Consider the following 27,297-nt stretch of genomic DNA (forward strand, 5'->3'; position numbering starts at 1 on the left):
AAATTTCCCCTTTAATAATCATGAGAATCATGGCCTTAAATTACTGGACCATTTTACCATGCCCCTAAAGAGAGACTCAGAGCAGGGTTCCTGTCGTGTCTGTGTATCTGTAGACCCGCCATGGGCCACGCTCCAGTGGATATGTCCAGTGACACTTTAATGTGCTTGGCTTGTCTTGTGGTTCCCTGCGGGCTGAGAGCACAGAGGCTGCTGGGGCTCTGCCTGCCATGCAACATCCTCACACACTTGTGTAACCGGCGAGGCAGAGGAGAGTGTGTGTGCGCGAGAGTGAGAGGAAGAAAGTGAGGGAGAGAGAGAAGAGGGATGGGTATGTGCGTATCAGAGAGTGTGGTGTGGTAAGGGGGTTGGTTATATGGTATATAACAGGGATTAATAGTGGGGTGGCATTAACATGCTCAACGACTCAACCTAAACCCTGAAACCAGCCCTCTCCTTCCATCCCCCTCCTCCTCCTCTCCTTCCATCATCCTCCTCCTCCTCTCCTTTCATCATCCCCCTCCTCTCCTTCCATCATCCTCCTCCTCCTCTCCTCCCATCAACCCCCCTCTCCTTCCATCATCCCCCTCCTCTCCTTCCATCATCCTCCTCCTCCTCTCCTTCCATCATCCTCCTCCTCCTCTCCTTCCATCATCCTCCTCCTCCTCTCCTTCCATCATCCTCCTATCATCCCCCTCCTCTCCTTCCATCATCCTCCTCCTCTCCTTCCATCATCCCCCTCATTTTCTTCCATCATCATCCTCCTCCTCTCCTTCCATCACCCCCCCTCTCCTTCCATCATCCCCTTCCATCACCCCCCCCCTCTCCTTCCATCATCCCCTTCCTCTCCTTCCATCATCCACCTCCTCTACTTTCAACATCCCCCTCCTCTGCTTCCACCCCCATCCTTCCAACCAAGATCCAATTCCAGAATATTCCACAATTATCTCACATAGGGCAGTAGAGGTGTAAGAGGATGGACAGCAAGAGAGAGAAAGAGAATGAAGGGTGAGCTTGAATAAGAATGGTTAAGAGAGAGAGGGAGAGAAAGATGAAAAAGAGAGAGGGGGTAGAGAAAGACGAAAAAGAGAGAGGGGGTAGAGAAAGATGGGAAAAACAGCAGGGTAGAGAAAGATGGAAAAGGCGATAAAAAAAGGGTTAAATCATTTAAAAAATGTATGGGAATGGAATCAATGCAAGCCGGTCCAGAGGGCGGCCCTCAATTTGGGCTTAGAAGGAAGCGTGTCAGAGAGAGAGGAAGGAGGGGGAAAAGAGGAGAGGTGCTAGCTGAGTAGCCGAGACATGGACAAAAAGAGGGAGGGGGTTATGAGTATGATGGTGGGCTAGGGGAACAACCTCTAGACATTAATACTGAGGGATTTTAACCAGGGGTCTACCCCACAGAGAGGTACCCCCAACACCATTCAGCGCCCCTCTGCTTAACCCACCTGGTCTCTGTTAATGAGGATCAAAGTCAGGCATTGAGATGTTTGGGTGGGGTGGAGTGGTGTGTGAGAGAGCGAGAGAGAGCGTGAGACAGAGAGTGAGAGAGTGCGAGAGAGAGAGTGAAAGAGTGAGTGTGAGAGAGAGAGAGAGCGAGAGAGAGAGTGTGACAGAGAGTGAAAGAGTGAGCGTGAGAGCGAGAGAGTGAGAGAGAGAGTGCGAGAGTGAGAGTGCAAGAGAGAGAGCGAAAGAGTGAGTGTGACAGCGAGAGAGAACGCGTGAGAGAGAAGAATGTGCACCAATAGGATCTACAGTTGAAGTCGGAAGTTTACATGCATTTAGGTTGGAGTCATTAAAATTTGTTTTTAAACCACTCCACAAATTTCTTGTTAACAAACTATAGATTTGGCAAGTCGGTTAGGACATCTAATTTGTGCATGACACAAGTAATATTTCCAACATTAGTTTACAGACAGATTATTTCACTTACAATTCACTGTATCACAATTCCAGTGGGTCAGAAGTTTACAAACGCTAAGTTGACTGTGCCTTTAAACAACTTGGACAATTCCAGAAAATGATATCATGGCTTTAGAAGCTTTTGATAGGCTAATTGACATCATTTGAGTCAATTGGAGGTGTACCTGTGGATGTATTTCAAGGCCTACCTTCACACACAGTGCCTCTTTGCTTGACATCATGGGAAAATCAAAAGAAATCAGCCAAGACCTCAGAAAAATAATTGTAGACCTCCACAAGTCTGGTTCATCCTTGGGAGCAATTTCCAAAAGCCTGAAGGTACCACATTCATGTGTACAAACAATAGTACACAAGATTCAACACCATGGGGCCACGCAACTGTCTTACCTCTCAGGAAGGAGACACGTTCTCTCTGCTTCACAGTAGGTATGTTGTTCTTTGGATGCAACTCAGCATTCTTTGGCTTAAGCAGGGGGACACGTCTGGCACTGCAGGATTTGATTCCCTGGCGGCGTAGTGTGTACTGATGGTAGGCTTTGTTACTTTGGTCCCAGCTCTCTGCAGGTCATTCACTAGGTCCCCCCGTGTGGTTCTGGGATTTTTGCTCACCGTTCTTGTGATCATTTTGACCCCACGGGGTGAGATCTTGCCTGGAGCCCCAGATCGAGGGAGATTATCAGTGGTCTTGTATGTCTTCCATTTCCTAATAATTGCTCCCACAGTTGATTTCTTCAAACCAAGCTGCTTACCTATTGCAGATGCAGTCTTCCCAGCCTGGTGCAGGTCTACAATTTTGTTTCTGGTGTCCTTTGACAGCTCTTTGGTCTTGGCCATAGTGGAGTTTGGAGTGTGACAGTTTGAGGTTGTGGACAGGTGTCTTTTATACTGATAACAAGATCAAACAGGTGCCATTAATACAGGTAACAAGTGGAGGACAGAGGAGCCTCTTAAAGAAGAAGTTACAGGTCTGTGAGAGCCAGAAATCTTGCTCGTTTGTAGGTGACCAAATAGTTATTTTCCACCATAATTTGCAAATAAATTCATTAAAAATCCTACAATGTGATTTTCTGGATTTTTCCCCCTGATTTTGTCTGTCATAGTTGAAGTGTACCTATGATTAAAATTACAGGCCTCTCTCATCTTTTTAAGTGGGAGAACTTGCACAATTGGTGGCTGACTAAATACTTTTTTTGCCCCACTGTATATCCACAGTAAAAACAATTGCTTTATTTATTTTTGATTTATTTCTCCTTTATTTAACCAGTTAGGATAGTTGAGAACAAGTTCTCATTTGCAACTGTGACCTGGCCAAGATAAAGCATAGCAATTCGACACATACAACAACACAGAGTTAGACATGGAAAAAACTAAACATACAGTCAATAAAGAAAATAAAAAGTCTATATACAGTGAGTGCAAATGAGGTAAGTTAAGGAAATAAATAGGCCATGGTGGTGAAGTAATATAGCAATTAACACTGGAATGGTAGATCGGTAGAAGATGAATGTGCAAGTAGAGTTACTGGGGTGCAAAGGAGCTAAATAAATAAATACCAGTATGCTGATGAGGGTAGGTAGATAGCCCATCTGTAAACAGCCCATCTATGTACAGGTGCAGTGATCTGTGCACTGCTCTGACAGCTGGTGCTTAAAGCTAGTGAGGGAGATGTGAGTCTCCAGTTTCAGAGATTTTTGCAATTCGTTCCAGTCATGGGCAGCAGAGAACTGGAAGGAAAGACGACCAAAGGAGGAATTGGCTTTGGGGGTGACAAGTGAGATATACCTGCTGGAGCGCGTGCTACGAGTGGGTGCTGCTATGGTGACCAGTGAGCTGACATAAGGCGGGGCTTTACCGAGCAGAGACTTGTAGATAAGCTGAAGCCAGTGGGTTTGGCGACGAGTATGAAGCGAGGGCCAACCAACGAGAGAGTACAGGTCGCAATGGTGGGTAATGTATGGGGCTTTGGTGACAAAACGGATGGCACTGTGATAGACTGCATCCAGTTTGTTGAGTAGAGTGTTGGAGGCTATTTTATAGATGCCATGACCGAAGTCGAGGATTGGTAGGATGGTCAGTTTTACGAGGGTATGTTTGGCAACATGAGTGAAGGATGCTTTGTTGCGATATAGGAAGCCGATTCTAGATTTAATTTTGGATTGGAGATGCTTAATGTGAGTCTAGAAGGAAAGTTTACAGTTTAACCAGACACCCAGGTATTTGTAGTTCTAAGTCAGAGCCGTCCAGAGTAGTGATGCTGGACGGGCGAGCAGGTGCGGGCAGTGATCGATTGAATAGCATGCATTTCGTTTTGCTTGCATTTAAGAGCAGTTGGAGGCCAGAGAAGGAGAGTTGTATGACATTGCAGCTCTTCTGGAGGTTAGTTAACACAGTGTCCAAAGAGGGGCCAGAAGTATACAGAATTGGGTCGTCTGTGTAGAGGTCTACCAGAGAATCACCAGCTGCAAGAGCGACATCGTTGATATTTACAGAGAAAATAGTCGGCCGAGAATTGAACCTTGTGGCACACCCATGGAGACTGTCAGAGGTCCGGACAACAGGCCCTCCGATTTGACACACTGAACTCTATCAGAGATGTAGTTGGTAAACCAGGCGAGGCAATCATTTGAGAAACCAAGGCTGTCAAGTCTGCCAATAAGAATGTTGTGATTGACAGAGTCGAAAGCCTTGGCCAGGTCGATAAATACGGCTGCACAGTAATGTCTCTTATCGATGGCGGTTATGATGACGTTTAGAACATTGAGCGTGGCTGAGGTGCACCCATGACCAGCTCTGAAACCAGATTGCATAGCGGAGTAGGTATGGTGGGATTCGAAATGGTCAGTAATCTGTTTGTTAACTTGGCTTTCGAAGACCTTAGGGTAGGATAGATATAGGTCTGTAGCAGTTTGGGTCTAGAGTGTCACCTCCTTTGAAGAGGGGGATGACCGCGGCAGCTTTGCAATCTTTGGGAATCTCAGACGATACAAAAGAGAGGTTGAACAGGCTAGTGATAGGGGTCGTTTGGTCGCAGACCCATTACGGATTCAGGCAATGAGGCAGTGATTGCTGAGATCTTGATTGAAAACAGCAGAGGTGTATTTGGAGGGCGGGTTAGTTAGGATGACATCTATGAGGGTGCCCGTGTTTACTGATTTGAGGTTGTACCTGGTAGGTTCATTGATAATTTGTGTGAGATTGAGGGCATCAAGCTTAGATTGTAGGATGGCCGGGGTGTTAAGCATGTCCCAGTTTAGGTCACCTAGTAGCACGAGCCTAGAAGATAGATGGGGGGCAATCAATTCACATATGGTATCGAGGGCACAGCTGGGGGCAGAGGGAGGTCTATAGCAAGTGGCAACAGTGAGAGACTTGTTTCTGGAAAGGTGAATTTTTAGAAGTAGAAGCTCAAATTGTTTGGGTACAGACTTAGATAATAATACAGAACTCTGCAGGCTATCTTTGCAGTAGATTGCAACACCGCCCCCTTTGGCAGTTCTATCTTGGCAGAATACGTTATAGTTAGCGATGGAGATTTCAGGGTTTTTGGTGGTTTTCCTAAGCCAGGATTCAGACATGGCTAAGACATCTGGGTTGGCAGAGTGTGCTAAAGCAGTGAGTAAAATAAACTTAGGGAGGAGGCTTCTAATGTTAACGTGCACAAAACCAAGGCTTTTATGGTTACAGAAGTCAACAAATGAGAGTACCTGGGGAGTGGGAGTGGAGCTAGACACTGCGGGACCGGAATTAACCTCCAGTTCACCAGAGGAACAGAGGAGAAGTAGGATAAGGGTACGGCTAAAGGCTATACGAACTGGCCGTCTAGCACGTTCGGAACAGAGAGTAAAAGGAGCACGTTTCTGGGCACGATTGCATAGATTCAAAGTATAGTGTACAGACAAAGGTACGGTAGGATGTGAGTACATTGGAGGTAAAACTAGGCATTGAGTAATGATGAGAGAGATTTAGTCTCTAGAGATGTTTAAACCAGGTGATGTCATTGCATATGTAAGTGGAACAACATGGTTGGTTAAGGCATATTGAGCAGGGCTAGAGGCTCTACAGTGAAGGCTGATGCTAACAAGCTAACAGTTAGTAGGCCAGGGCTAAACAAGCAAGCAGTTAGCAGGGGCTAGCAGTTAGCAGACCGGGCAGGCAAGCTAGCAGTCAGCAGACCGGGGCCGGCAAGCTAGCAATTAGTAGACCGGGGTCCTCGGGCAGATTATGTCGGTATTCCAGTCGTAGGGGATCTGCTGGGTTTCGTGCCCCGTACCGGCTGTAGAAGGGGTCTGGATATTGTAGCCCAGGAGTATGCTTCGGTGGTAGCACAGGAGCCTTGGCCGGGCTAGCTTCAAGCTAATTGGTGCTTGCTCTGGGATGGAAACGCTAGCCGGAAGGAGTCATCCGGTATTGCGGTTAGCTAGTTGTGAAGATCCAGATGAAAATGTTCAGTTTGCGGTAGGAATCCGGGGATACAAATAATAGGTCCGTTATCCTCTGATTAGTCACGTTGTTCGAACTGGCGAGAGCTTTCCGAGCTGAAGGTTAGCTGATGACCACCGGCAATGTTTTGCTGACTGATATCTGGTAGTTAGCTGGCTTGCTGCAGTTGAGGAATTCCAGATCCGAAGTAAATATAAATACTTTAGAAAAAAAAGCAGATCCAAGCCACATTGGGTGAGGCGGGTTGCAGGAGAGTACTTAGAAGTTGAGGTTTAGCAAAATATTTAAAAAATATATGCGAAGAAAAATATGTATATATCGTTTTACAAGGGACACGACAGGACAAAGGCGTCTGATTGCTACGCCATCTTGGATTCCAGAGGAATATCGACATAACCTGAAAGGCCACTCAGCAAGGAATAAGCCACTGCTCCAAAACCGCCATAAAAAAGCCAGACTACGGTTTGCAACTGCACATGGGGACAAAGATTGTGCTTTTTGGAGAAATGGTCTGATGAACTAAAAAAATAGAACTGTTTGGCCATAATGACCATCGTTATGTTTGGAGGAAAAAGGGCGAGGCTTGCAAGCAAAAGAACACCATCCCAACCGTGAAGCACAGGGGTGGCAGCATCATGTTGTGGGGGGCTTTGCTACAGGAGGGACTGGTGCACTTCACAAAATAGATGGCTTCATGAGGTAGGAAAATTATGTGGATATAATGAAGCAATATCTCAAGACATCATTCAGGAAGATAAAGCTTGGTCGCAAATGGGTCTTCCAAATGGACAATGACCACAAGCATACTTCCAAAGTTGTGGCAAAATGGCTTAAGGACAACAAAGTCAAAGAATTGGAGTGGCCATCACAAAGCCCTGTCCTCAAATCCTATAGAAAGGTTGTGGGCAGAACTGAAAAAGCGAGTGCGAGCAAGGAGGCCTGCAAACCGGACTCAGTTACACCAGCTCTGTCAGGAGGAATGGGGCAAAATTCACCCAATTTATTGTGGGAAGCTTGTGGAAAGCTACCCGAAACATTTGACCCAAGTTAAACAATTTAAAGGCAATGCTACCAAATACTAATTGAGTTTATGAACAATAATTCTCTGTACTATTATTCTGACATTTCACATTCTTAAAATAAAGTGGTGATCCTAACTAACCTAAGACAGGACATTTTTACTAGGGTTAAATGTCAGGAATTGTGAAAACTGAGTTTAAATGTATTTGGCTAAGGTGTATGTAAACTTCCGACTTCAACTCTACCTTGTCAAATGGACACATTCACACATTTCATACAGATGCATTATGGACTCCTCTTTCTCCCTCTTTGCCTCTCCCAGTCTACCTCGCACTCTCCTGCTTCTTTCCCCTGTACTATTGAGTGGTAAAGGGGGTGTCAGCTGCAACATTGGAGGCGACCCACAGCCACAAGCTTCCAATCTTTAGACAGCCTATCCAGCGGCGGGGCTGTAAATGACCAGGTCTCCACATGGTCTGACAGGTCTCCACATGGAATACACCTGACATTTGCCCATTCCCCTGGTGTGCATGTGTGCGACACGGGTGGCCATGGTTTGTAGGGGCCGCGATTTGTATTTGGTGTATTTGGTGGGACGGAAGGTTGTGTGTGTGTACTAATGAGGCATCGCTGGTCCCCTGTTGACACCTGCCAAAGTATTTAGATATGCTGTCTGAGGTGTGTGTGTGTGTGTGTGTGTGTGTGTGTGTGTGTGTGTGTGTGTGTGTGTGTGTGTGTGTGTGTGTACGCCCATCTGTGTGTGAGTGTGCAATACATATTTGTCGGTGAGTTTGATGTGCTGGAGCGATTGTGCGTACGCGCATGCATTTTGTGCATATGTGCCAATGTGCATGCCTGTGTGCATCTGTCTTACCTGTTTGTCGGAGAGTATGTAGATGTGCTGGAGGTCAGGAGAGAAGAGCAGGTCTCGAAGGATGGGGCTGAAGCCATCACTCACAACCAGGTTCTCATAGAGCAGAGCAGGATGCGTGGGACTCACTGAGTTAACCAGGATCTAGACAGAGACACAGAAAGATGGTAGGTTACATACTTGTCCTGTGTTGCTCAGTTGGGTAGTTTTGCTCTTGCAACCCCAAAGATGAATTCCCACTAGGGTCACATAAAATGTATGCACTCACTGAACTATACGTTGCTTTGGATAAAAGACAGATGGGGATGGATTATTGTGAGAACAAAAGTCAAATATATGCTCCTATAGGAGATCTATGGTCCTTTGTGATTTGTTAAAAGTGTAGCACTTTTGATAACTACACTATACCAGAGGTTATATCTGGACAGGAGTGATTCCTCACCAAAACCAGACAAAGAAAGATCATGATTTTGGGGAATTTTACAAAATGTAATCCATAGAATGGTCCTTTGGAGGAAGGCTGGTTGACATATAATTGACATTTGTATCATACATTTTGTCATTGTAAAAAAAGGCCAGGGTAAGGCCAAAATGTCATAAATACAGTGCCTTCAGAAAGTATTCACACCCCTTGACTTGTACCACATTTTGTTAAGTTACAGCCTGAATTTAAAATTGATTAAATTGTCCAAAATGTTGGTCACTGGCCTACACATAATACTGTCAAAGTGGAATTACGTTTTCATTTATTTATTTATTTTTAAATTATTCAAAAATGGAAAGTTGAAATGTCTTAAATCAATATATATTCAACCCCTTTGTTATGGCAAGCCTAAATATATTCAGGAATAAATAATAGTGCAATACTAGTTTTTTGAATGACTACCTCATCTCTGCACCCCACACATACAGGTAAGGTCCCACAGTCGAGCAGTGAATTTCAAACACATGAGTTCGGATTGGTCTGCCATGTAGTATGCTTCTGTCTATTACATGAGCTTATTACACAAGTTTATCAACTTTCAAAGCAGAATGACTGTCCCATTGTTCCTCAACTGCAGTGGTTCCTCCTGTAAAAGTTGTGTCATACTGCAGAACACCTTGCGTGCTGCCGCAGAAGTCTATGGCACATTATTTAATTGTCAGCCATTGTTTCTGTTAATGCATCTTTGAGAAGCATTTGACAGTCTTCAATATTGGCTGTAATAGAGAATTTAAAAGCTTTTTTTGTAAGAACATAGTATATGGGATTGATTTTATGTTTTGGGGAGTAGTCTACAGTATTAAGAGCATAACATTTACACACCCTAATAGTAGTCTAACCAATACCCAAACAGAGATTCTGTGAAAATAAAAATCTCATTGATATATCAAGACCAGTTCCCATGCTTGTCTCTGAAATAGTTGACCCCACGTGGGTAATCTATTGTTTCAAATTATATTGCTTCTAACTTCAACATGCTTTAAATGACAATGTCAGAAATAATTGAACACATACAATTCTCTAAAATTCAAACGCTTTACCATTTAATAATACATGGGGGTGCGCCATGCGGCCGTACCTAACGGGGAAAGGGGGTGTGCCATGTGGATGTGCCTAACGGGGAAAGGGGGTGTGCCATGTGGATGTGCCTAACGGGAAAGGGGGTGTGCCATGTGGATGTGCCTAACGGGGAAAGGGGGTGTGCCATGTGGATGTGCCTAACGGGGAAAGGGGGTGTGCCATGTGGATGTGCCTAACGGGGAAAGGGGGTGTGCCATGTGGATGTGCCTAACGGGGAAAGGGGGTGTGCCATGCGGATGTGCCTAACGGGGAAAGGGGGTGTGCCATGCGGATGTGCCTAACGGGGAAAGGGGGTGTGCCATGCGGATGTGCCTAACGGGGAACGGGGGTGTGCCATGTGGATGTGCCTAACGGGGAACGGGGGTGTGCCATGTGGATGTATCAATATCAATAAATGTATTTATAAAGCCCATTTTACATCAGCCGATGTCACAATGTGCTGCACAGAAACCCAGCCCAAAACCCCAAACAGCAAGCAATGCAGATGAAGAAGCACGGTGGCCAGGAAAAACTCCCCGGAACCTAGGAAGAAACCTAGAGAGGGGTGGCCAGTCTTCCTCTGGCTGTGCCGGGTGGAGACAATAACAGAACATGGCCAAGATGTTCAAACGTTCATAGATGACCTGCAGGGTCAGATAACGATAATCACAGTGGTTGTAGAGGGTGCAACAGGTCAGCACCTAAGGAGTAAATATAAGTTGGCTTTTCATAGCTGATCATTCAGAGTTAGAGACAGCAGGTGCGGTAGAGAGAGGGTCCAAAACACCAGGTCTGGCACAAGGTAGCACGTCCAGTGAACGGGTCAGGGTTCCATAGCTGCAGGCAGAACAGTTGAAACTGGAGCAGCAGCACGACCAGGTGGACTGGGGACAGCAAGGAGCCATCAGGCCAGGCAGTCCTGAGGCATGGACCCAAGGCCCATGTGCCTAACGGGGAAAGGGGGTGCGCCATGCGGATGTGCCTAATGGGGAAAGGGGGGATGGAGCCGGTCGGGCGCAACCCAGGTAACATGGAGATGTGGGGGATCTGAGTTCGGGCGAGAGCTGAAGCCACCCTCCCTACCTGCCCAGAACCCCGCGCCGAGAGAAGGGAGAAGTAAAATAAAAGGTTAAATAAAAATAAATAAATAATACCTACTTTTAACAGCACATTACTCAACACTAGTGAGACTCATGTCGCCTACGGTAGGCCTACAGTATATCTAAAAATATTTTTTCCACTGACTTGACTCTCCGCCAATAATTACATTTAGAGGATTAGAGGATTTTAAATTAACATCTAAGGGGCAATTTTCGTTATTCTCACAGATCAGATTTGCCCTAAGGGGTTAATAATAATAATAATATTTGCTTTGTTTAAAAAATAGAGATATTTTGGAGAGGGAGAAAAACCAAAAGCTCACCTTGCCTATATTTTGGACATCCCATCCGGCCTAACACTCCCCTAATCCGGACGACGCTGGGCCAATTGCGTGTCGCCTCATGGGTCTCCCAGTCATGGCTGGCACGGGATGTACTACGCACTTGTATCAGAGCAGTTCTGTCTTGACCTCTGAATGCTGTCTTTTAACCCTTCAACTTGCCTCTTCCATTCATTTTGAAAGAGTATTTTCCAGTGAGCATAATCAGTGCTCTAACTCACCCTTGCGCTGGTCTGGAGCAGTGACGCAGGGCACCGTACTAAACCACAAATTACCCCTAAAACCCGCAGCATAATCTATAAACTTTTAGTTGAGCAACCACTGTATGACACACACACATATATATATATATATATATATATATATATATTAGCTCTGAGTCTCTACAGTACTTTATCCAATGTAAAAAAAAATAAAGAATTTCAAATTTTGCAACGGAAGACCGAATCGAATCACATATTTTCAAGTAACTGCATCATGCTATGGGTATGCTTGTAATTGGTAAGGACTGGTGAGTTTTTCAGGATAAAAAAATAAATGGAATGGAGCTAAGCATAGGCAAAATCCTGGAGCAAAACCTGGTTCAGTCTGCTTTCCACCAGACACTGGGATATAAATTCACCTTTCAGCAGGACACTAACCTAAAACACAAGGCCAAAACTACACTGGAGTTGCTTACCAAGAAGACAGTAAATATTTTAGTTTTTACTTAAATCTACTTGAAAATCTATGGCAATACCCGAAAATGGTTGTATAACAATGATCAACAACCAATTTGACAGAACTTGAATAATGTTTTAAGGAATAAATGGGCAAATGTTGCATAATCCAGGTGTGGAAAGCTCTTAGAGACTTACCCAGAATGACTCAAAGTTGTAATCGCTGCCAAAATACTTCTACAAAGTCTACTTCTACAAAGTCCTGACTGTGAATAGTCATGTAAATGAGATATTTAGGTAGTTTCAATGAATTTGCAAACATTTCTAAAAACATTTAGTTCATTTTGGCATTATGGGGTATTGTGTGTATGTAGATGGGTGAGAAAAACAATTGTTATCAATTTAGAAATCAGGCTGAAACAAAATATGAGGCAGTGCATTCGGAAAGTATTCAGATCCCTTGACCTTTTTCCACATGTTGTTACATTACAGCCTTATTCTAAAATAATTTGTTTCCCTCATCAATCTACACACAATATCATAATGACAAAGCAAAAACAGTTTTTTAGAAAATGTTGCTAATTTATATTGAAAACAAACCCTGATATTTCGCATTTACATAAGTATTTTGACCCTTTACTCAGTACTTTGCTGAAGCACCTTTGGCAGCGATTACAGCCTCGAGTCTTGAGTGTGATGCTACAAGCTTGGCAAACCTGTATTTAGCGAGTTTCTCCCATTCTTTTCTGCAGATCCTCTCAAACTCTGTCAGATTGGATGGGGAGCGTCACTGCACAGCTGTTTTCAGGTCTCTCCAGAGATGTTAGATCAGGTTCAAGTCCTGGCTTTGGCTGGGCCACTCAAAGACAATCAGAGACTTGTTCCGAAGCCACTCCTGCGTTGTCTTGGCTGTATGCTTAAGGTCGTTGTCCTGTTGGAAGGCGAACATTAGCCCAAAGTCTGAGGTCCTGAGTGCTCTGAAGCAGGTTTTCATCAAGGATCTCTTTGTACATCTTTCCCATGATCCTGACTAGTCTATCAATCCCTGCCGATGAAAAAATCCCAACAGCATGATGCTTCACCATAGGGATGATGCCATACCTCCTCCAGACGTGACACTTGGCATTCAGGCCGAAGAGTTCAATCTTGTTTTCATCAGCCTACAGAATCTTGTTTCTCATGGTCAGAGTCCTTTAGATGCCTTTTGGCAAACTCCAAGCCGGGCTGTCATGTGCCTTTTACTGAAGAGTGGCTTCCGTCTGGCCACTCTACCGTAAAGGCCTGAATGGTGGAGTGCGGCAGAGATGGTTGTCTATCTGGAAGGTTCTCCCATCTCCACAGAGGAACTCTAGAGCTCTGTCAGAGTGACCATCGTCACGTCCTTGACCAAGGCCCTTCTACTTCGATTGCTCAGTTTGGCCAAGCGGTCAGCTCTAGGAAGTGTCTTGGTGATTCCAAACTTGTTCCATTTAAGAATGATGGAAGCCACTGTGTTCTTGGGGACCTTCAATGCTGCATACATTTTTTGGTACCCTTCCCCAGTTCTGTGCCTCGACACAATTCTGTCTCGGAGCTCTACGGACACTTCCTTCGACCTCATGGCTTGGTTTTTGCTCAGATATGCACATTCAACTGTGGGACTTTATATAGACAGGTGTGCACCTTTCCAAATCATGTCTATTCAATTGAATTTCCTACGGGTGGACTCCAAGTTGCAGAAACATCTCAAGGATGAACAATTGAAATTGGATGCACCTGAGCTCAATTTCAAATCTAATTACAAAGGGTCTGAATACTTACACAAATCAGCAATTTCTGTTTGTTTTTTAAATAAATGTGCAAACCTTTCTAAAAATCTGTTTTCACGTTGTCATTATGGGGTGTTGTGTAGATTGATTAAGATTTGTTGTATTTAATCCATTTTAAAATAAGCCTGTAACATAACAAAATGTGGAAAAAGGGGGCTGAATATTTTCCGAATGCACTGTATACTGTATGTCAACAGCCCTTCCTCGTCGCACATCATTTTTTTCTGATATAGATTCTTAACAAATATTTGTAATACTATATTGACAGTAAACATAGCAATTAAATTAGACAAGGGGGACACAATTCCCACCTTTTTCATAGTCAATAACTCCAAATTGCTCATATTCTTGCTGAAGGTTGTTGGCAAGATCACTGGTTTAATACCACAAAAACAACCTAATCTGCTAAATAATGCTGATAATAACTCTATATTGAAACTCTATATTGAAAATAGTTTTCAGAGAATAGATTATTTAAAAAATGTTTTCCTGTCTATCTGGTATTAGAGATAGTAAGCAAGAGAATGGGAGGGCAGGGGGGGTGAGAGACTAAAGGAGGGAGGGGGGAAAAGGGTGAGTTTGAAACATAAGCAACATTTGGCTAATTGAATTAAGACAAGCTATTCTCCTGAGCAGACAGAGGGATTCTAATAATTAAGGTGTTGGTGAGGAGAGAGACACATTTAACATGGTGTGTAGGTTTATACCAGGGCAGGGAGGCCATCGATACAATAGCCTGCATGCAACAATTGTGTCTTTCTGACTTTGAGTGTCTGTTGGTTTCAGAGAATATGTAAGGAGGAGCATAAGCTCAGTGGTTTCAATTGAAAATAACTTGATAATTGTAGAGAAAGGAAGAGAAGGATACTGAGAGGCAGAGGTTCCCTGTCTACAAATAGTGTATGTGACACTGAGCTATCTATAGATTAATCCCATCTTCACCCTCATTGTTAACTCCTTTCAAACACACCCGGTAGGACTAGATAAAAATAAGACATTGGCATACTGATAAGCACTGAGGGAGTGATAAGGCACCTGCTGTCAGTATTGAATGAAAGCTGCCAGAGTGAATGCATCAAAATCAACTCACCCCTGTCATATGACATGCATACTGTGGCGCTATTGGAGAAGACTTAGGGGTGTTCCTCAACAGTCTTAACTGGTCCCCAATTTCCCTAATTTCTGCATTTGACATGCCTTTTAGCCAATGGATGTGACCCTATTCCATAAATGGCACCCTATTCCATATATAGTGCACTGTTGTGCACTGTTGACCAGAGCCCTATGGGTGTAGGTCAAAAGTAGTACACTATATAGGGTACCATTTTGGACACAGACTGAAATTCTGCCTCTAGCCTATGAGTCATCCATTGTGCCTTCATCCAGAGAAGTTCCTATGTAAGTGCATTACTTTTGATCAGGGTAAGGTGTCATTGAGGATGCGGCCCAGCTTTCCCTGACAGGTTCCTGTATATTTAAACACCACCTACCTACAGTACAACACACTATTGAGACAACTGGTAGACTGTGTGTGTGTGTGTGTGTCCTCAGTCTTTCCTATGGGGCTACTGACAGTCTGGTTCTCTGTAGGTGTTAGTTTTGGGAGCTGCATGGCGTCCCAAACTTCTTTGATGTTACAAAAGGAGGTGGGGAAGATAGCTAGTTCAGGAGCCACAGACAAACTTGCGGAAACACGCTCACACAGAGAAACCACACACACACCTAATACACGTGTGCACACACATTTGTCCAATCCCTTGCAATCCCCTCTCCTGCTCCCCTGACTGGAGCACAGTCTTGACATAACTGGGTCTCTCCATGCATAATAGCAGATCAGGCACATTCCACCCTTTGATGTTACAAGGGGGAGATGAAGTGGAGATGTGGCACATCCCGCTCTGAGAGGAACAATTGAGACCGAAGGAGGAGAGGAAGAAAGGAGTGAATGGGAGAGTGGTGGTAATTCCAGTCCCCTGTACAAGAGGAGAGAGGTTGACTGATGGCTGGCGTGAGCCCTCGAAGGGAGACAAGGAAATGAGACAAGGAAAGGGAGGTGATGGAAGGAGGCCACGGCAGAGCATTCAGACACAGCCCATGTCGAAACACAGCCCATGTCGAAACAGCAATGTGAACTTGAGAAGGCAGTCAATAGTGGTTTTAGCAATGAAACTGAACAGGCGAGAGAAGGAGGCCGGGAAAGAGGGAGATAAAAAATGCAAATATTTTGTCTAACATCCCTCTTTCCCTTTCACCATCTCTCAACTCTGTTAATCTCCCATCACTCAGTCACGTCCTCTAAGTGATGAACTCAAAGGCAATTTAATTACTTACTTACTCACTCACTGAGGTGGCAGAACACTGTGAGCCATTACAGCCCTTGCAAAAGGGGGGTGGGACTCAATTTACTGGTCAGAGTCAGAAGAGTAGACTACACAAGGTGCAATTTTGAAATATGTTTTTTGCATCAGCAGTTTCTCTCTGATAATCACTAAATTACCCCATCTCAGCAAAAAAATAGATTGGTAAGTTAGTCTAGATGCCAACTATCTAACTTGAAGTAGGCCTAATCATGGTCGCATTGATTTTGTTAGTCACTCTCACTCAGAAATCATATTAAAAAGTGCAAACATTTCTCTCCACCCTGTGGCAAAATGTGTAGAATTGCAGCAAATTAGCTGTAAAACTTAATTTTCTCTCTGTGAGCAACTGCAGCCCCTCATGAGTTCAGATTTTTTGTGGCCACCACACCAATCGAAGCTGTAGGTTAATAGGAAATTTAACTTGTGACGCAGCTTTAACTGGCCGAAATAAGTCTCACACACACAATCTCTTTAGTATGGCTGAGTGGCGAGAAGCAAGTACTAAAGACCAGAGGCAGCACTACAGATGAACAACCTCTACGGTCCCACTTCTCTCAGACAGTACACACACACACACACAATATGTAGGTCAGACGACACGATCACACCTCAGACACAAACAGTGGGACAGGCAGAGCTTTACCGACAATGAAGAGAGAACACACACACACAGTCTTATGGTCTATGAAGCGTACAAAAGTCAACATCCTCTTTTCTCTCCTCTCACATGCTTGTTCAGAGGCTTCTCATGTGTAGTCTGGCTACTCCTGTGCCAGCCATAAACCAACGCTTCATCAATCAAACTAAATACTATTACTTTGGCAATCATTCCATTAAACCCTTTTCAATTCAATGGAATTTACTTGTGGATATGAACATGGGAGGGAGAAATACAATGGCTCAGTCCATAGCTGCTTGATGTGAGTCTCAGCTGTGTATAGTGAATCACAGCTGTGTATAGTGAGTCACAGCTGTGTATAGTGAGTCACAGCTGTGTATAGTTATACTAGGCATCTGTCTAAAGAGAGAGAGAAAGGTTTTACAGAGGGCTCACTGTAAATCAAAAAGGTCCCCTCTTATCTATACCCACCACTGTGTGGAGAGAGTGATTGCGCACACACACGTGATGCGTATCGCCGACACAGACATAAATATGTTCACACACACACACACACACAAATATGTTCACAAACACACACAATCTCTTTATTCATATATATGGACGTGGCCTTTCACATCCGGTGCGGGTAAAAACTACAGTATTAATCCTAAATCCACAGTAACATGACTTGGGCCAAGCTCTTAAAAGAGTCACAGTAACATGACTAGGGCCAGGCTCTTAAAGGAGCCACAGTAACATGACTTGGGCCAGGCTCTTAAAAGAGTCACAGTAACATGACTAGGGCCAGGCTCTTAAAGGAGCCACAGTAACATGACTTGGGCCAGGCTCTTAAAGGAGCCACAGTAGCATGACTAGGCCCAGACTCTTAAAGGCTCCACATACACACACATTGGACGTATTCATTTTCACATCTCTCAAGTTTAGCCAGCTACTGTGTGTGTATGTGTGTGTGTGTGTCAAGACAAGCACTTGGCCAAGCACATCCCGGTGGGCGCGCGCACACACACACACACACAAGGCTCTCTACACCGCTGAAGCGGCAGCACTAAACGTTTTGGCAGCAAATGATGACTATGCTTCAATATTATGGCTTTTACTCTGCGTGTTCCCCGTAAACACCTCTCCATCTCTCCTTCCACTTTCCTTTGCATCCCTCCCTTGCTCCCTCTGAAATGAAATGCCCCCGCCGCCGCCGTTAAGTATGTGTAGTGAGTCTTTCGACGCAGCGCATTTCAACTTCCAATGATAGCTAAATCACACTAACTTAATCATCGACATACATGCTGCAGACACACACAGAACAGATTTTAAAGAGGCTCTTCACAATGCATAATTTCAGAGCACAACCAAAAGATTCCAGCACACAGACAGAATATAGGTTCCAAACTGGTGCGCGCGCGTTCAATATTAAGGAAAAAGAACACTGGTGGGTGCTATGCTAGCAGCAAATGGGTGCAATGCTATGCTAACTGGGCTGCCTTAGAAATCAAATCAAATATTATTTGTCACATGCGCTGAATGCTACAGGTGTAGACCTTACAGTGAAATGTCTACTTTCAAGCCCTCAACAATGCAGCTTTAAGAAAAAGTGTTAAGTAAAAAAGATAGGTAAAGAATTACAAATAAAAGTAACATGTAATTAAAGAGCAGCAGTAAAATAACAATCGCAAAGATATATACAGGGGGTACCGGTGCAGAGTCAATGTGCGGGGGCACAGGTCAATCGAGGTAATTGAGGCAATATGTACATGTAGGTAGAGTTAAAGCGCAAAGATAAGAAACAGAGAGTATCAGCAGCGTAAAGTAGAGGGGGGGGGCAATGCAAATAGTCTGGGTAGCCATTTGATTAGCTGTTCAGGAGTCTTAGGGCTCGGGGGTAAAAGCTGTTAAGAAGCCTTTTGGACCTAGACTTGGCGCTCTGGTACCGCTTGCCATGTGGAAGCAGAGAGAACAGTCTGTGACTAGGGTGTCTGGAGTCTGACTATTTTTAGGGCCTTATTTTGACATCGCCTGGTATAGAGGTCCTGGATAGCAGGAAGCTTGGCCCCAGTGATGTACTGGGCCGTACGCACTACCCTCTGTAGTGCCTTGCGGTCGGAGGCCAAGCAGTTGCCATACCAGGCAGTGATGCTCTAGATCAGGGGTGGGCAACTCCAGTCCTCGGGGGCCTGATTGGTGTCACACTTTTTCTCCATCCCTAGCAAAAACAGCTGATTAATCAAATTGCAATTTAAACTGAAGATCATGATTAGGTGATTATTGGACTCCGGTGTGTTAGCTGGGGCTGGGGCAAAACTGTGACACGAATCAGGCCCCCGAGCACTGGAGTTGCCCACCCCTGCTTTAGACGGTCCCTGCTTTAGACTGTGCAGCTGTAGAACCTTTTGAGGACCTGAAGACCCATGCCAAATTTTTTCAGTCTCCTGAGGAGGAATAGTCTTTGTCGTGCCCTCTTTACGACGGTCTTGGTTTGTTTGGACCATAATAGTTTGTTGGTGATGTGGACGCCAAGGAACTTGAAGCTCTCAACCAGCTCCACTACAGTCTCGTCGATGAGAATGGGGGCGTGCTCGGCCCTCCTTTTCCTGTAGTCCACAATCATCTCCTTTGTCTTGATCATGTTGAGGGACAGGCACCACACGGCCAGGTCTCTGACCTCCTCCATACAGGCTGTGTCATCATTGTCGGTGATCAGGCCTACCACTGTTGTCTCGTCAACAAACCTAATGGTGTTGGAGTCGTGCCTGGCCATGCAGTCATGAGTGATAAGGGAGTAGAGGAGGGTACTACGCACGCACCCCTGGGGGGCCCAAGTGTTGAGGATCAGCGTGGCGAATGTGTTACCTACCCTTACCACCTGGGGGCGGCACGTCAGGAAGTCCAGGATCCAGTTGCAGAGGGAGGAATTCAGTCCCAGGGTCCTTCGCTTAGTGATGGGCCATGAGGGTACTATGGTGTCAAAAGCTGAGCTGTAGACTATGAATAGCATTCTCACATAGGTGTTCCTTTTGTCCAGGTGTGAAAGGACAGTGTGGAGTGCAATAGAGATTGCATCATCTGTGGATCTGTTGGGGTGGTATGCAAATTGGAGTAGGTCTAGAGTTTCTGGGATAATGGTGTTGATGTGAGCCATGACCAGCCTTTCAAAGCACTTCATGGCTACAGACGTGAGCATTACGAGTCAGTAGACATTTTGGCAGGTTACGTTAGTTTTCTTGGTCACAAGGATAATGGTGGTCTGCTTGAAACATGTTGGTATGACAGACTCAGACAGGGAGAGGTTGAAAATGTGAAGAGACTTGCCAGTAGGTCAGCGCGCGCTCGGAGTACACGTCCTGGTAATCAGTCTGGCCCTGCGGCCTTGTGAATGTTGACTTGTTTAAAGGTCTTACTCACATCTGCTGTGGAGAGCGTGATCACACAGTCGTCCGGAACAGCTGGTGTTCTCATGCATGTTGCAGTGTTACTTGCCTCGAAGCGAGCAAAGAAGTAATGTAGCTTGTCTGGTAGGCTTGTGTCATTAGGCAGCTCTCAGCTGTGCTTCCCTTTGTAGTCTGTAATCGTTTGCAAGCCCTGCCACATCCAATGAGCATCAGAGCCGTTGTAGTACGATTCGATCTTAGTCCTGTATTGATGCTTTGCCTGTTTGATGGTTCATCGGAGGGCATAGAGGGATTTCTTATATGCTTCTGAGTTGGAGTCCCGCTCCTTGAAAGCGGCTGCTCTAACCTTTAGCTCAGTGCGGATGCTGCCTGTAATCCATGGCTTCTGGTTGGGGTATGTACGTACAGTCACTGTGGGGACGACGTCATCGATGCACTTATTGATGAAGCCAGTGACTGATTGGTGTACTCCTCAATGCCATCGGAAGAATCCCGGAACATACTCCAGTCTGTGACAGCAAAACAGTCCTGTAGCTTAGCATCTGCTTCATCTGACCACTTTTTTATTGACCCAGTCACTTGTGCTTCCTGCTTTAGTTTTTACTTGTAAGCAGTAATCAGGAGGATAGAATTATGGTCAGATCTGCCAAATGGAGGGCGAGGGAGAGCTTTGTACGCATCTCTGTGTGTGGAGTAAAGGTGGTCTAGAGTTTTTTTCCCTCTGGTTGCACATTTAACATGCTGGTAGAAATTAGGTCAAATGGATTTAAGTTTCCCTGCATTAAAGTCCCTGGCCATATACAGCTCATTGACCGCAGTCTTAGTGCCAGCATTGGTTTGTGGTGGTACATGGACAGCTACGAAGAATATAGACATAAACAGTCTTGGTAAATGTTGTGGTCTACAGCTTTACCTCAGGCAAGCAAAACCTCAAGACGTAATCACATTTTGCGCACCAGCTGTTGTTTACAAATATACATAGACCGTCAACCCCAGTCTTACCGGAGGTGGCTGTTCTATCCTGCCGATACAGTATATAACCTGCCAGCTGTATGTTATTCATGTCATCGTTCAGCCACGACTCGGTGAAACACAAGATATTACACTTTTTATGTCCCATTAGTGGTATATACATGATCGTAGTTTGTCTATTTTATTATCCAATGATTGTACGTTGGCTAATAGGACCGATGTTAAAGGCAGATTATCCACTCCCCATCGGATCCTTACAAAGCACCCCGACAAACGTCCCTGATAGCAATAACTCTTTCTCCTGAGAATTGCGGGTGTAACAGTATAATTTTAAACCGTCCCCTCGCCCATACCCGGACGCGAACCAGGGACCCTCTGCACACATCAACAACAGTCACCCACGAAGCATCGTTACCCATCGCTCCACAAAAGCCGCGGCCCTTGCAGAGCAAGGGGAACTACTACTTCAAGGTCTCAGAGCAAGTGACGTCACCGATTGAAACACTATTTAGCGCGCACGCTAACTAAGCTAGCCGTTTCACATCCGTTACACGGGGATGAGGGCCTTACCGGGTGTCTGAAGTAAATCCTTTGCGTCCGACTCATTGAAGAAAACATCTTCCAGTACAAGATGAGTAATCTAGCTATTTTTGGCCATAAGAAATGGTGGCAGAAACATTATGTACAAAGTAAGTTACAAATAACGCGAAAAAACACACAATAGCACAATCGGTTAGGGGACCGGAAAACGGCAGCCATCAGCTCCGGAATCATTATCATGTGGATGCTATGCTAGCGGCTAGGCTAGTTGGGCTACCATAGAAAACCAGTGGGTGCTATGATAGCAGCTAGGCTGGCTGGGCTACCATACAGAACCTGTGGGGGCTATGCTAGCTGTTCTGAATGCTAGGCTATGTGGCCTTATCAGTCAGGAAAGAGAAACCATAGGTTGGGCAGAGCCGCAGAGGCATCGAGGGGCGACAGATGAGACACCACTAGTTACATTGGCACCGTTAGAGAGAACACACACACAGACATAGACTGGAATGGATATTACCTAGATCAGTAATGACACATTCATAAACAAGTGTTTCTGGATGGGAGCATAGAGTAAGATTGTACCAATCTAGATCAGTATTAACTGAGGGGCTGCTATAGAAGTAAATATAAATAATGTATCTCAATGGGGTCTACTCTCAGTGGCTTCCTCAGGGAGTGGGGTGTGTGGTGATTACATGGCCACTGTTGTGACTAATAGCTCTAAGAGATGCAGACATCCGTTATACTGCTACAGAATGGAATACACACTTTTCCCAGGGATTCTGATGGATGCAGAGGAAAATCAGAAGGGTGGAGTGAAAAAGAAGAGAAGAGGAACAGGACGAAAAAGGAACGTGAGAAGAATCCAACATTGTTTACCACTGCATGTGTTGTGTGTTCAGCGTTGTACTCTTGTTTTGATCAACTCTGTCACCAGACCACACCAAGTCAACCCCGAGTGGGCCAAGCCATTCCAAAACCACAGCTCATTCCAAAACCAACTCTCACTCCCTGCTCAGTCTTTTCTCCCCTCCATGCCGCTTTCTTCCCTTCTCTCCCTGTACTTTGTTTTGCTCTCATTCACTCCCTTGACTCCTCAATACATTTTTCCCTCTTTCCCACTCCCTTGACTCCCCAATAAATCCTTCCCTATTTTCCACTCCCCAATAAATCTTTCCCTCTTTTCCACTCCCCCAATAAATTTTTCCCTCTTTTCCACTCCCCAATAAATCTTTCCCTCTTTTCCACTCCCCAATAAATCTTTCCCTCTTTCCCACTCCCCAATAAATCTTTACCCGACTCCCCAATACATTTTTCCCCGACTCCAATACATTTTCCCTCTTTCCCACTCCCTCGACTCCCCAATACATTTTTCCCTCTTTCCCAATCCCTCGACTCTACAACAAATCTTTCCCTCCCCCAGTCTTCCAGAAACACGGGAGAATAATCCCGACCAGTACGGAAATCACAGCCACAGAAAACCGAGAGATGGAGAGAGAGTGAGAGAGAAGCAGAGAGAGTGAGAGAGAAGCAGAGACAGCGAGAGAGAAGCAGAGACAGCGAGAGAGAAGCAGAGACAGCGAGAGAGAAGCAGAGACAGCGAGAGAGAAGCAGAGACAGCGAGAGAGAGAAGCAGAGACAGCGAGAGAGAAGCAGAGACAGCGAGAGAGAAGCAGAGACAGCGAGAGAGAAGCAGAGACAGCGAGAGAGAAGCAGAGACAGCGAGAGAGAAGCAGAGACAGTGAAAGAGAAGCGGAGACAGCGAAAGAGAAGCAGAGACAGCGAGAGAGAAGCAGAGACAGCGAGAGAGAAGCAGAGACAGTGAAAGAGAAGCAGAGACAGCGAGAGAGAAGCAGAGACAGCGAAAGAGAAGCAGAGACAGTGAAAGAGAAGCAGAGACAGTGAAAGAGAAGCAGAGACAGTGAAAGAGAAGCAGAGACAGTGAAAGAGAAGCGGAGACAGCGAAAGAGAAGCAGAGACAGCGAGAGAGAAGCAGAGACAGCGAGAGAGAAGCAGAGACAGCGAGAGAGAAGCAGAGACAGCGAGAGAGAAGCAGAGACAGCGAGAGAGAAGCAGAGACAGCGAGAGAGAAGCAGAGACAGCGAGAGAGAAGCAGAGACAGCGAAAGAGAAGCGGAGACAGCGAAAGAGAAGCAGAGACAGCGAGAGAGAAGCAGAGACAGCGAGAGAGAAGCAGAGACAGCGAGAGAGAAGCAGAGACAGCGAGAGAGAAGCAGAGACAGCGAGAGAGAAGCAGAGACAGCGAGAGAGAAGCAGAGACAGCGAAAGAGAAGCAGAGACAGCGAAAGAGAAGCAGACAGCGAAAGAGAAGCAGAGACAGCGAAAGAGAAGCAGAGACAGCGAGAGAGAAGCAGAGACAGCGAGAGAGAAGCAGAGACAGTGAAAGAGAAGCAGAGACAGTGAAAGAGAAGCAGAGACAGCGAGAGAGAAGCAGAGACAGCGAGAGAGAAGCAGACAGCGAAAGAGAAGCAGACAGCGAAAGAGAAGCAGAGACAGCGAAAGAGAAGCAGACAGCGAAAGAGAAGCAGACAGCGAAAGAGAAGCAGACAGCGAAAGAAGAAGCAGACAGCGAAAAAGAGAAGCAGACAGCGAAAGAGAAGCGGAGACAGCGAAGAGAAGCAGAGACAGCGAGAGAGAAGCAGAGACAGCGAGAGAGAAGCAGAGACAGCGAGAGAGAAGCAGAGACAGCGAGAGAGAAGCAGAGACAGCGAGAGAGAAGCAGAGACAGCGAGAGAGAAGCAGAGACAGCGAAAGAGAAGCAGAGACAGCGAAAGAGAAGCAGACAGCGAAAGAGAAGCAGAGACAGCGAAAGAGAAGCAGAGACAGCGAGAGAGAAGCAGAGACAGCGAGAGAGAAGCAGAGACAGTGAAAGAGAAGCAGAGACAGTGAAAGAGAAGCAGAGACAGCGAGAGAGAAGCAGAGACAGCGAGAGAGAAGCAGACAGCGAAAGAGAAGCAGACAGCGAAAGAGAAGCAGAGACAGCGAAAGAGAAGCAGACAGCGAAAGAGAAGCAGACAGCGAAAGAGAAGCAGACAGCGAAAGAGAAGCAGACAGCGAAAAAGAGAAGCAGACAGCGAAAGAGAAGCAGAGACAGCGAAAGAGAAGCAGACAGCGAAAGAGAAGCAGAGACAGCGAAAGAGAAGCAGAGACAGCGAGAGAGAAGCAGAGACAGCGAGAGAGAAGCAGAGACAGTGAAAGAGAAGCAGACAGCGAAAGAGAAGTAGACAGCGAAAGAGAAGCAGAGACAGTGAAAGAGAAGCAGACAGCGAAAGAGAAGCAGAGACAGCGAGAGAGAAGCAGAGACAGCGAGAGAGAAGCAGAGACAGCGAGAGAGAAGCAGAGACAGTGAAAGAGAAGCAGACAGCGAAAGAGAAGTAGACAGCGAAAGAGAAGCAGAGACAGTGAAAGAGAAGCAGAGACAGTGAAAGAGAAGCAGAGACAGCGAGAGAGAAGCAGAGACAGCGAAAGAGAAGTAGAGACAGCGAGAGAGAAGCAGAGACAGTGAAAGAGAAGCAGAGACAGTGAAAGAGAAGCAGACAGCGAAAGAGAAGTAGACAGCGAAAGAGAAGCAGACAGTGAAAGAGAAGCAGAGACAGCGAAAGAGAAGCAGAGACAGTGAAAGAGAAGCAGACAGCGAAAGAGAAGCAGAGACAGCGAGAGAGAAGCAGAGACAGCGAGAGAGAAGCAGAGACAGCGAAAGAGAAGCAGAGACAGTGAAAGAGAAGCAGACAGCGAAAGAGAAGCAGAGACAGCGAGAGAGAAGCAGAGACAGCGAGAGAGAAGCAGAGACAGCGAGAGAGAAGCAGAGACAGTGAAAGAGAAGCAGACAGCGAAAGAGAAGTAGACAGCGAAAGAGAAGCAGAGACAGTGAAAGAGAAGCAGACAGCGAAAGAGAAGCAGAGACAGCGAGAGAGAAGCAGAGACAGCGAGAGAGAAGCAGAGACAGTGAAAGAGAAGCAGACAGCGAAAGAGAAGTAGACAGCGAAAGAGAAGCAGAGACAGTGAAAGAGAAGCAGAGACAGTGAAAGAGAAGCAGAGACAGCGAGAGAGAAGCAGAGACAGCGAAAGAGAAGTAGAGACAGCGAGAGAGAAGCAGAGACAGTGAAAGAGAAGCAGAGACAGTGAAAGAGAAGCAGAGACAGCGAAAGAGAAGCAGACAGCGAAAGAGAAGTAGACAGTGAAAGAGAAGCAGACAGCGAAAGAGAAGCAGAGACAGCGAGAGAGAAGCAGACAGCGAAAGAGAAGCAGACAGCGAAAGAGAAGTAGACAGCGAAAGAGAAGCAGAGACAGTGAAAGAGAAGCAGACAGCGAAAGAGAAGCAGAGACAGCGAGAGAGAAGCAGAGACAGCGAGAGAGAAGCAGAGACAGCGAGAGAGAAGCAGAGACAGCGAGAGAGAAGCAGAGACAGCGAGAGAAGCAGAGACAGTGAAAGAGAAGCAGAGACAGCGAGAGAGAAGCAGAGACAGCGAGAGAGAAGCAGAGACAGCGAGAGAGAAGCAGAGACAGCGAGAGAGAAGCAGAGACAGCGAGAGAGAAGCAGACAGCGAAAGAGAAGCAGACAGCGAAAGAGAAGCAGAGACAGCGAGAGAGAAGCAGAGACAGTGAAAGAGAAGCAGAGACAGCGAGAGAGAAGCAGACAGCGAAAGAGAAGCAGACAGCGAAAGAGAAGCAGACAGCGAAAGAGAAGCAGAGACAGCGAGAGAGAAGCAGAGACAGCGAGAGAGAAGCAGAGACAGTGAAAGAGAAGCAGAGACAGCGAGAGAGAAGCAGAGACAGTGAAAGAGAAGCAGACAGCGAAAGAGAAGCAGAGACAGCGAGAGAGAAGCAGAGACAGCGAGAGAGAAGTAGACAGCGAAAGAGAAGCAGAGACAGCGAGAGAGAAGCAGAGACAGCGAGAGAGAAGCAGACAGTGAAAGAGAAGCAGACAGCGAAAGAGAAGCAGAGACAGCGAGAGAGAAGCAGAGACAGCGAGAGAGAAGCAGAGACAGTGAAAGAGAAGCAGAGACAGCGAGAGAGAAGCAGAGACAGTGAAAGAGAAGCAGAGACAGCGAGAGAGAAGCAGAGACAGCGAGAGAGAAGCAGAGACAGCGAGAGAGAAGCAGAGACAGCGAGAGAGAAGCAGAGACAGCGAAAGAGAAGCAGAGACAGCGAGAGAGAAGCAGAGACAGCGAGAGAGAAGCAGAGACAGCGAGAGAGAAGCAGAGACAGCGAAAGAGAAGCAGAGACAGCGAGAGAGAAGCAGAGACAGCGAGAGAGAAGCAGAGACAGCGAAAGAGAAGCAGAGACAGCGAGAGAGAAGCAGAGACAGCGAGAGAGAAGCAGAGACAGCGAGAGAGAAGCAGAGACAGCGAAAGAGAAGCAGAGACAGCGAGAGAGAAGCAGAGACAGCGAGAGAGAAGCAGAGACAGCGAAAGAGAAGCAGAGACAGCGAAAGAGAAGCAGAGACAGTGAAAGAGAAGCAGAGACAGCGAAAGAGAAGCAGAGACAGCGAAAGAGAAGCAGAGACAGCGAAAGAGAAGCAGAGACAGCGAGAGAGAAGCAGAGACAGTGAAAGAGAAGCGGAGACAGCGAGAGAGAAGTAGACAGCGAGAGAGAAGCAGAGACAGCGAGAGAGAAGTAGACAGCGAGAGAGAAGTAGACAGCGAAAGAGAAGCAGAGACAGCGAGAGAGAAGTAGACAGCGAAAGAGAAGCAGAGAC

General features: G+C 45.9%; 1 pseudogene; it reads right to left on the reverse strand.

The window, feature by feature from the left end:
• Positions 1 to 27,297, reverse strand: part of LOC109891379 (plexin-A1-like) — a 370,611-nt pseudogene that overhangs the window by 191,850 nt on the left and 151,464 nt on the right.

Source organism: Oncorhynchus kisutch, linkage group LG5 (genome assembly GCF_002021735.2).
Source record: "Oncorhynchus kisutch isolate 150728-3 linkage group LG5, Okis_V2, whole genome shotgun sequence".
NCBI classification, from domain to species: domain Eukaryota; kingdom Metazoa; phylum Chordata; class Actinopteri; order Salmoniformes; family Salmonidae; genus Oncorhynchus; species Oncorhynchus kisutch.